We start from the raw sequence: 10,468 nt of genomic DNA, 5'->3' as shown, positions 1-10,468 counted from the left end.
TGTGTGTGTGTGTGTGTGTGTGTGTGTGTGTGTGTGTGTGTGTGTGTGTGTGTGAAACTGCTGGAGAGAGGAGACAACCCCCCCACCACCCAACCCCCAAAAAACCCAGACTGTGATATCTTCCATAATTCACTTTTACCAGCAGTGAGCTTCTGTGTGTGTGTGTGTGTGTGTGTGTGTGTATGTGTGCACTTCTGATTGTGCACACATACTTTATGCACTCTTGGTGTGTGTGTGGGATTCTGTGCAGAGGTGTGAAGCTGAGAACTGCGGTACACTAAAGTAAAACAGTCTTTTTCTTTTCAAACTAGACTAAATGTAAAAGCTGCCAACATGGCTTCTTGCCTGAAACACGCAGCAGCTTTCGTCTCGGATTCATTTATAGGACCGACTGTTTTATTAACAAAGCTGCGGGGCCACATGCAGCTCTTTTATCCCTCTGCAGGAGCTCTTTGTGGCCCCGACCAAAATGAACAGAGAATGAATAATGTTTGCATTCATATCCACAACAGGAAATGCAACTTTTAGTTGTTTTTCTGTGGGGGAAAAATAATCTCTTACAGAGTGACATTTTTGATTCAAGAAGCAAAACAGGCGGAGCTGTTTGCTGTGAATTAAGGAGTTTCACAACAAGATGACTAGTCATTCTTAGAAATTACTCAACAAAATTTCATGTAAATAAATGTTTTTTCTTCTATGAGAAGAAAGTGTAGGACTTGGGTAAATTTCCAACAAACTTTTTATACATTTTCTAACCATTTATTTAGACACAAATACAGTAAAGCCCAGATTTTCGCAGGGATTACGTTCTTAGTCGTAAAAAAACATGAATATTACATGCAGTCTAGAAAAGGTCTACAGCACTGTTGGGGTAGCATCGTAATGCAGTAAGAACCAAACAAATACCACATGGTACTGTACAGTAAACTGTTAGAAYGTGAAAARAKTGGAGAAGGGGTCTCTGCAGTCACTAAATGGGAGTTTCTTGTTGTGTGGGAGTTGTTCGTCCAAGACACGACTGGTCTGTTGGACTGTTGTGGGCGTTTGTTCAACATGTGATTGGTCAGATTGACTGTTTTGGGTGGGTTTTGAAGAAGCCAGTTGGATGAACACTGTTCAGCTAGGGTAGGGGTCTCCGAGAAATTGTGAGAGCTACTTTTTGCAACATTTAATTTTAAACTTAAACCACTGGAATAAGCTTGTTTTGCACAAAAAACTATGTCTTCAATTCACATGAAACTATTACAAAGAACACAATATTTACATAAATGTACTTTTTGTGATTATCCATTCATGTTATATTGTATTTTACATGAATAACTTAGGGTTTAACTGCAACAGATTTGTGCACAAATAACGTTGGTTGATTTTTTTCCCGCATTTTTTCCCAGCGGGAAGAGACCCACTGCAGTGACATACTGCAGCAGGAGGGGTTTCTCAGGAGTTTGGCACAGTTTGTCTCAAGGGTCTACAAAATGTGTGTGTGAAAATGAATGCCGAACAGCCACGTAACTGTGCGTCGACCATACTGAGCCCTAAACTGTTTGACAGCCAAGGGGAAGGAACATCTATAGWCTGATTGGGGATAAATGAAAGTTTGTTTGGCCAGTGACAGATTAAGTTTTGCTTCTCCTAATTTTTCATGAGCACTGAAGAGCTACTTTAAATGAGCCCAGYAGCTACAGGTAGCTCAAGAGCTACTGGTCGGAGACCCCTGAGCTAGGGAGACATGTAACAGAGAGCACCTATAACTTTCATTATTTATTTTTGTCATAACTTGAGACAGGAAGGTGTAAAAATATGAATGCCATACGTGTGGAGAGATGGGTCACAGTTAGCCTTGGTCAAAACAGCCTTAACRCACCTGGAAAAATATCACTATTTTTTAAAGTCTGAATTAATGTTAGTCACAACTCAAGACAGGAAGGCATTAGTCAATAAATTATGTTTACATGTTCACAATAACTTTTGTTTGAGACAGTAGCTATGTTTACATGCACAATTTTTTTTGATTGTATTGAATTGTATTCGGATTAAATAATCCAAATGTACTGTTTACATGGACACAATCCGATCATGAAAAGTGTTCACATGCACCGGACTTTTATTCAGAATAAAAGTCCGGACATGCACAGTGTTGTAAACGTTCAGCTCTACTTCCSTYTTACAAACYTAAACAAKGCTCCTCTGTGCGCTCAGGACGGACCTGTGTCAGCTTTTAATAARGGTAGAGACGRCGTTACTCCTCGGTTGAGCTGCAGATGAAGRAAMACGTGTTTTTATTTTTATTTTTTGCGAAGCAACGTCTGCTGTTTGTCTCCTTTTTCATCTGWTAAGAGAGCGAGGAGGAAAAGTTCTGCARGGTGCTGCYCAGCTGGAGCGATGTCCTGCCTCCTCTAAAGAGCAGAACCYGGTGAATGAAAGTCAGAAGACATGTGAACACAGGTTTGTTTTCTACAATCAGAATAAGATGATCCGATTAAGGTGRTTACARGCACATCATTCCGATTATCAATCGGCATYAYCCACKCCTCTCATTCYGATTAAAAATTCATTCGGATCGAGCTCAATCGGATCYGAATAATCRGAACAAGCTGTTTAACATGACGCATTTTTATTCRGAACGGACATTTAATCTGATTACTTATGTCCATGTAAACGTAGCTATCGTTCTGTTTTAAATTGRAGATGGTCAATTAATCGTATTTACCCGATCACAATAAATTTGCCCCACATGGCAAGTCAGTCTGACCAATTACTGTTTTAACCAAACTCTGCCTGCCCAAGAACCTCATTAGGACAAYCTCCACCCACACCAAAGAACTCCGCCAATCACGGTTGGGACAGACTCCGCCCCTTATAGACAAGAAACCCCTCCTTTTTACTGCAGAAATCCCTACTTGAAATGCTGTTGGGTGGAGCGTGTGCACAGGGCCTTCATCATGGAGCTGAATTTATGGTAATGTTTATGTTACAAAATTAGTAAATTATATTATGCATTAAAATTTAACTTAAAAACTCACAAAAAAGCACAATGTTCTTAACTGTACTGTGTTTCTGTTTTTTTGTAATATCACGGGGATAACTGTAAACTATAGTTAGGTTCTATGAAAAAAGACACAACTTTGCAGAGCTTCACTGTTTCTATTTTTATTTTTATTTTTTCAGAGTTAAGCTTTAGGACACCACATCACCACAATGAACTTTCTTTGATAAAATCTATAAAACTCGAACAAACAAAACTGTGTTTTTGTAAAACCCGTAAAATATCTAAATGTTTCTGAAGTGTTCTCACTCAATTTATCAAAATCTCATAACTTTAGAGGATTGTTTTTGGGATTTTATTTTGTCAGCATTAAACAGTGAAGAGGAACGACAGCTGTATCAATGCTCCGTGTGTTGGTGTGTATGTCACCGTGTTTGTTTGTGTACAGACAACAACTGAGTTTATTTTCAGCTCCGTGTTCAGAAATGCTTTTCTACTATTCAGGTCAGCAGAAACAGGTTCATTAGGTTTGTTCTGATCGTGTCCACACTGCTGTGAAAGGGATCAGCTTGTTAGGGGCTTCTCAGGCTGCAGGAAGACAAAAGAGGCTCTTTAAAACAAGCCACAGCCATGACCTAGTGTTTTGTTTTTTTCCACCACGACAAGGGCTCTTCAACTTTGGTACACAAGGGAGACAACCACCTCTTTGTCACTGTGGGAGTGTGGGTAGAGCTGAACTGTTACTACAGCTGTCATCATATCTGGAAACGTAGCGTAACTCCCTTATTTCCCACCCATCCTTCATTCATGCCCAAAGGCTATCAGCAGCAGTGCTGGCGGGAATGATTAAGCAGGATTTGCTGTCGATCCCTCCRCCTCCTCCTCCTGCAAAGCCAAGTTCACCTCAGAGTGTGGTGAGTCACTGAGGGACGGTGAAGCTGTGTCYGAGATAAAGACGATGGAGGACGCAGAGGGGAAAGTGTAAACACAGAGAGGACCTCAAAGCGACTTGTCATTTGACAGCTTCCTCTTTTCCTTCATGGCTGGTGGTTTGGGAGAATCATTTCCCCCTTTGTTTGTCTTTTCTTTTTCTTTTACCTATATTGTCATCTTCAGAAAAACCCTGTGCTTTAAACACAAACAGCAGCATTCCTTTGTGTGACCACTTCTGTCTTTTCTGCCCAGTAGGAAACTGCTGTCCAATCCATAAGTCATGATAACAACCGCCTTCCTCCTTTCTACCCCTACACACACACACACACTTGAATCTGGCTGTGGAAATCTTCCCACTTGTTGACTTCTGGGCTGAGACGCCTTGCTTTGGTGGGAAAAAAAAAAAAAGAAAAACACAAGTGAGTGTGCAAACACTACAGAAACCTCTTGTGTGTGTAGACTCAGTCAGATTGTCAGATAAGAAGTGACCTGAACACACACCGCTGAAGGGCCGAAAACCATTAAAGCACGAGTTCAGAGCTTCTGAAGTGAGGAAGGAACATTTAATACAGAAAACTCAACATCTGTTTATACAAATGGAGTTTAATTCGGATCAGARTGACAAGCAAACAGTCTGATCTCATATTTCAGTATCGTAACACCACTATCTTTACACCTTAGTGAGCGTAGCAAATATGTACATAGAATTTATGTGACTAGCAGAAGCAGCAGCTAGCTGTAGCACTTCTGGTCCAGTCTGTGTGATTTCCAGCTGATACATCTTAATATTTTTTGTCAAAATAACTAATATAATCATGCTGGTGATAACATGCTAGTAGTTTAAAACTCCCATGAGCCTTTGCTTCACAAGGCGATCAATCAGAACTGGTTGGTCACTGGCTTACCCAGGTTAATAATCATAACTGAATCAGGACTCGTGAGCATGAGGCCTAAAAGATTCGTCATGTCCTCTGGCATACTTCCACCAAGTCTGAGAGTTTATGAACTCATCAAAAAATAAATAAAAAATTAAAATTAAAATTAAAAAGCTGAATCCCTGGAAACACTGCAGATGAGTCTGACTTGCATGGTATAGGGAGTAATTCAGATTAAACTTAGTCCATAATGTGAACCAAATTTACCACCTCTAAAAATGATATAATAACTGGACAGTGTGTTCTTAAACTAAATATTAATTGTTAGAATCTCCCTCCAACAGTTCTGACCTGCTCCTTTAAGTTCTGCTTTAAAAGTCTGGATTTCATGAACAAACAGCAAACTCCTCAAGGACAGGAAGGTTTAAAGCATTTTACTTTGATAACCCATTTATTTCTAGAACTCCACTTCAATTTAGCCCCCCCATCCTTCAGGCTGCTCTATAAAAGACCCACTCTCCTTCTCGGGCTTGTGTTATTGATTTGCCATTATGTTGTGAGGAGGAGAAAAATCCATCGGCCTCCCTTTAAATAACCATCACACAAAGACAAGAGAGAGATATATCACAGAGGAACCATGTCGAATGGGAACACACGGGATCCCCTCAGCGTTGGGGGGACCATCTTTGTGCATCTTTTCGCCTCACAAAGAAGGCGCCGGTGAATTAGCCTCAGATTTGCTGAATCAGGATTTTCTGCAGACCCTGAGGGATTTGTCTTTAGGAAGAAATCTGAGGCTCAGGCGCCTGGATGGCGACATTTAAAATGTGAAAGTTATTTTTTTCGCAAGGAAATTATGAAAATATACTTGACCATTTTCTTTTTTTTTAACTTTTTTTTTTTTGGATAATTCACAAATCATCACATGTTCCTCTGACCAAAGTTCATTCTCAACTGTTAAATATTAGTGTTTGTTTGCTTTTTTTTCTTTTATAAGTCAGCTGGATGAGTTATTGCCGTCACTTTTCTCATCTTACATCTTTGAGAAGAAATCCATCCTTAATGCAACTTTATTGGAGTGGATGTAGAAATATAGTCCTTGTTTTGCCAAAAAAGCTTTTTGAAGTTCAGCCAAATCTGATAGAAGGCTCAAATCAGACTTAGATAAATGACTTATGTGTATTTTTATTTAAAAAAAAACTCACTTTTGTTATGCTGCATGAACTTTAGCTAAACTACAAAATTTTTCCCATCTGTTATTACATTTACAGCAGCACAGACACTAGATTATTTCAAAACTCTTGCAAACCATGTGCAGAAACTCTTCGTTGGAAACATTTGCACCAAATTATATATTTGCAAAAATGACTCCAGAGTTGATAAATTGAATAAAAACGTTCATGGCTGAAACAGATGTAGCAGCTGATCTGCAGGAAACAGAACAATGTTGGCTGATTTTTGACCAGTTTGATAACTTCACCACCTCATGGTTGTTTACTTTCAAATTTACAGTTAGAGAAAGAGCAGAGGAGGAGTTTCTCAAATTCCATTCTGATCTGGTGACAGGAAACTATTTCACAATTCTCTCTCTCTCAAAAAAAAAAAAAAAAAGAAAAAAAAAGAAGCCCAACATTGTTCAGACACACATGTAGACTGACTGAATCTGATGGTGGTTTTTAGGGAGAAGTTTTTTGTAAATAAAACCCTGTGTTTAATTAAGTCGTTAATCTTTAAAAATGTAATGCAGACGTTTCAGAAGCTTCGCTTTTAAGGGGAAAAAACTGTAACACAAACATAAAGTCAGCATTTTTTTTACTTCATGTGAGTCACCGACTGATTGAAGGAGAAAATAAAAAAAGATCTTTAAGCTTCTAAATGTGAGATCTGTTAACAGGAAGTTTAATTAAAACGTTACAAATTCATGCACACTCTCGTCTCCGGAGGCTAATTAGGGTGAAATGTTGTAACTGGATAAATAATTCAGCTGTATGGAGACAGAGTTACTCACACTGACCTTGGTTTTCATTTGACTAACGTATACGGATGAGTTTGTTGGAACAAAAAGAATTTTTTTAAAATATTGAAACCAAGAAAAAATGATTTATTTAGTGATTATATGGCACTGAATATTTTAGCTCCTGAATGTGAGTAATCTTCTCACATTTCATTTTTTGCCCCTGGAGTTCACAGAGACGAAGCCTTATAACTCAAAGCTTGTATTTCAGTAAACTTTCTTGTTTAAAAGCAGACATTTTTTGTGTTTTTGAGCATTTTTTTCATAGTCGCCTGCCATTTTCTTTTAATACTTTGGCCTTTTATTGTGCTGTAAAGCACTTTGTTACTGATGTTCTGAAGGGAGCCTTAGAGATAAAAACATTACACGTGTCAGTTGTTTACTTATTCTAAGAAAAGGATGTAAATCAGTCCCAAAATCTGGATCCTTTTGTGGATTTTAAGAGAAAACAGCATGTTTGTGCTGTTTCTCCKAGTTTGAGCTCACATGTCCTAATCATCCACCTGTCCTTTCTAGAAATTGATGCATTTGTCGTGCGAGGACAGTTCAGCCCGAGCCGGACAGCAGTAAAACGAGGGGACACCAGCAGGACCTGCAGCAGACAAAGAGCTGTCTGTGCTCAGGAAGAGGCCTTCCTGGCTCTGATGTGGCGAGCTGCACTACCTGTGACACACACGCCGAGTTCCTGTGTTGAGAGTATGATGTCTGCTGCACGCGCTCGCCGGTGGCAGGGCGCTGACTGACAGGAACACACACACACTTCGCGAGTCCTCACGGGGGGGCTTCCCTGAGGCGATCGGGGTGGGAGTGAGAGAGGTGATTATGTGCAGCAGGAGTGTGGAGGATTGTTGGAGAAGTTTGCTGGGAAGGTGGAGGAGCTTCGAAGATGGAGGAACAGCTGGAAATGAAGAGGCGCCCGTGTTCGTGTCTGAATGGGGACACAAAGCCTGAAAGGAGCAGAAAAGTCTTTGTTTATGTTGAGATTTAAAACTGCTGTGGAAGGCAGAAAAATGCTTCGTGGTGGGGCTGATTATCTCCCTAAACTGAATACAAATCTTAAACCCCCGTTACTCGCTTTATCTCTCATCTCCTTTTTCCCCCTCTGCTCCTCTTGCAGCCAATCAAAGCCCCAAATGAATTATGGAAGAAAAAGAAGAAGAAGAAGCAGCTGCATYTGAACGCCTGCATGGCTGAATTTCCATATAGATAGTGGAGAACATTAAACTTGTCTGTCCACTCACCCTCTTATTACATTTTGATGCAACGTTGGCAGCTTCATCTACACCACCCTGTCTGTTTTTGGCCTCCATGTGTTGTTTTTATCTGACTCAGACACTTGATTGTCCCTGACCCCATGTTGACCCCCTATAAACAGGAACCTGCTGTCTGCTCTTCCTCTTGCAGAATCTACAGTTTAAAGGGGACAAGTTTTTAGCCATTAAATACATTTTGTTGTGTGCTTGGAGCCGTGCAGAAAAGTTGATGCTTTCTGTTTAGGTCATATTTTTCAATCCGTTCAATTTTCTCTATTTTTTGTAACATTTTTTGAACTATAACGTCACAGTATTTGTGACAGAACTGCCAAATAAGGTCTAGACTTAACTACAATTTGATCGCCTTCATTCTCCTCTGGCTCTGGGTCAGACTCTGGCTCCAATACGTAAGGCTGGAACACCTCTTCGGATGGTCAGCTGTATCTTGACCCACAAAAATCTGTAATTTCCACAAAAAATCTGCATTACTGACACACAATAGAAACGTAATGCAGAGAGATAGCATCTGCAGCAGGGAAAGGAGGACGGGGAAAAGTGGAGAACTAATTTTTAGCAGCAGAGCATGTTGTAAGAAAATGATTTTGAATTTTGAAACAAATCTGTGATTGTCTTATACATCTGTATACCTGCAAAATTGGGAAAAAATCTGTGTAATTTACAGACAATCTGTACTACTTGACATGTAAGGCTGGATGGACAAGTCTTCTGTTGTTGACGTCTTTTAATTAATTTGTACATAAAACGTTTCTGCGCTGCTATATAGTCGTAAAGGCGTAAGTCTATCAAACTAAAATAAACCGCTCTGGAAGCTGGAGTGGGGGCGGTGTGCAAAGCTCCTGTTTGTATTTAAAGAGACAGCCTCAAAATGAGTTGATCTGAGAACAAAAGGGAGGGGGGGTGTGGAGTTGCATTAAGGAGGGATTTAGACCAAAGCATTACAGTTCCACTTTAAGACCCCAGCTGAATGGTTTAAATGTGAAAAAGAAGGATTTGAAAGCATGATYTGTCTCCTTTATGGTTAAAATAGGGAGAAGTCGGCGCTTCATGTGGAAATCCAGCCTCACATGTAAATTAACATGCAATTAAAAACAGGCAAATAAGCCATTCCCTGGAGGTGGAGGGGGTGAGAGGAGCAAATGGAGGAGAGGGCTCTCAGGATAAGGGCCTGCGTCACTCATCATTAGTGTAGCGTTTAAAGCGAAGAGGAGCTAAATCTGAACTCTGGGTCACGTTCAGGCGAAGCCTGCTGGAAAACAACCTCCCCATCCTGCAGGAAATCATTTCTGCCTCAGATCAGACAAAAAAATGCAAACAATCGTTCGGTGGATAATTCGGCTATTGTTCTCCGAAAGCGTGCCATTGTGCGCCTCACGAACAAGCCGAGCTATTGTGTGTTCTTCTCTCTCTCTCTCTCTCTCTCTCTCTTTTCAGCACAAAGATGTGGAGTTTTTATTCGTGTAAAGGTTCAGAATGCAAGAACAGAGAGGTGCAGCTGAGCCCACAAGCCTCACACTTCTGTCTCCCAGAATTCCAACACAGCACCTCCTTCCTCCTCCTCAGGCCTCGGCCATCGCCCCAACCYCCCTGGAAGCCCACTGCTCCCTCCCTCTCTCTCTTCACTCTCTCCCAGGAGCCAGAAGAGCTGTAGGAGGGGAGTGGGTGGGGGGCTCGATGAGGAATGGCAATGGAGGTGGGGGTGAACCCCACACGACGGCAGCCGGGCTGCACGGGGGGGAGAAGAGAGGGAGAGGAGATGGGGGGACACCCTGGCAGAGGAGCACCCTACAGACCTGTCGCCTCAACAATGACCATGACAATGACACTGGAGGAGGAATTTCCCCTCGACCCGTCACCCCCCCCCCCCCACACACACACACACACACCTCCCTTCCTGAGCTTTCCTTCTCTTCCCGTTAAAACCTGCAGAGGTGAGCTGAATGACTCCCTAATAGCTTTCATTTGTTACAATTATCCTAATTAAACGTGTGTCAGGAGCAGACAAAGGCAGAGTTCTGTCAACACCTTCAGGCAGAGGCACCTGAACGAGGATATTTGCTTTACAATTTAATTAGTGCGAGCAGATCGAGTCATGTTTACAAACCTCTGATTCAGTTCAGATTTTCATCGTCTTGTTTTTTTTTAACTTCAAATGCTTCAGCTGCTGAGTCATGTTAAATGGTCCCAACACTTGGTAACACTCCATGTTGTCAGTGTGTTGCAGCAGTGATCACTTTKGTTTGCCTTGTCGGGGAGGAATTATTCAAATGTACTCGGAGGGTTTCCCCCCTCCTGTCACCTATCTGAGCATCTTTTCCTCATCCTGTGTCACACTTTCCCCTCTTCTCCAGTCCCTCAGTACCAGGAAGGTGGTGGTGGTGGTGGGGGG

At 41.3% G+C, this 10,468-nt stretch overlaps 1 long non-coding RNA gene across 1 annotated transcript in view; it reads left to right on the top strand.

Moving 5' to 3' along the window:
* Nucleotides 1-8,285, top strand: part of LOC106518744 (uncharacterized) — a 15,679-nt gene extending 7,394 nt beyond the window's left edge. Inside the window, exons 2-3 of the long non-coding RNA XR_001310357.1 lie at nt 2,891-2,959; nt 7,325-8,285. This is a non-coding gene — a long non-coding RNA (uncharacterized LOC106518744). The remainder of the gene's footprint in view (nt 1-2,890; nt 2,960-7,324) is intronic.
* The last annotated feature ends 2,183 nt before the right edge of the window (nt 8,286-10,468 follow it).

This window comes from Austrofundulus limnaeus, unplaced genomic scaffold, assembly GCF_001266775.1.
Source record: "Austrofundulus limnaeus strain Quisiro unplaced genomic scaffold, Austrofundulus_limnaeus-1.0 Scaffold65, whole genome shotgun sequence".
Lineage (NCBI taxonomy): Eukaryota > Metazoa > Chordata > Actinopteri > Cyprinodontiformes > Rivulidae > Austrofundulus > Austrofundulus limnaeus.
The sequence above is the reverse complement of the archived record's forward strand: the minus strand, read 5'-3'. Positions and strand labels throughout refer to the sequence as shown.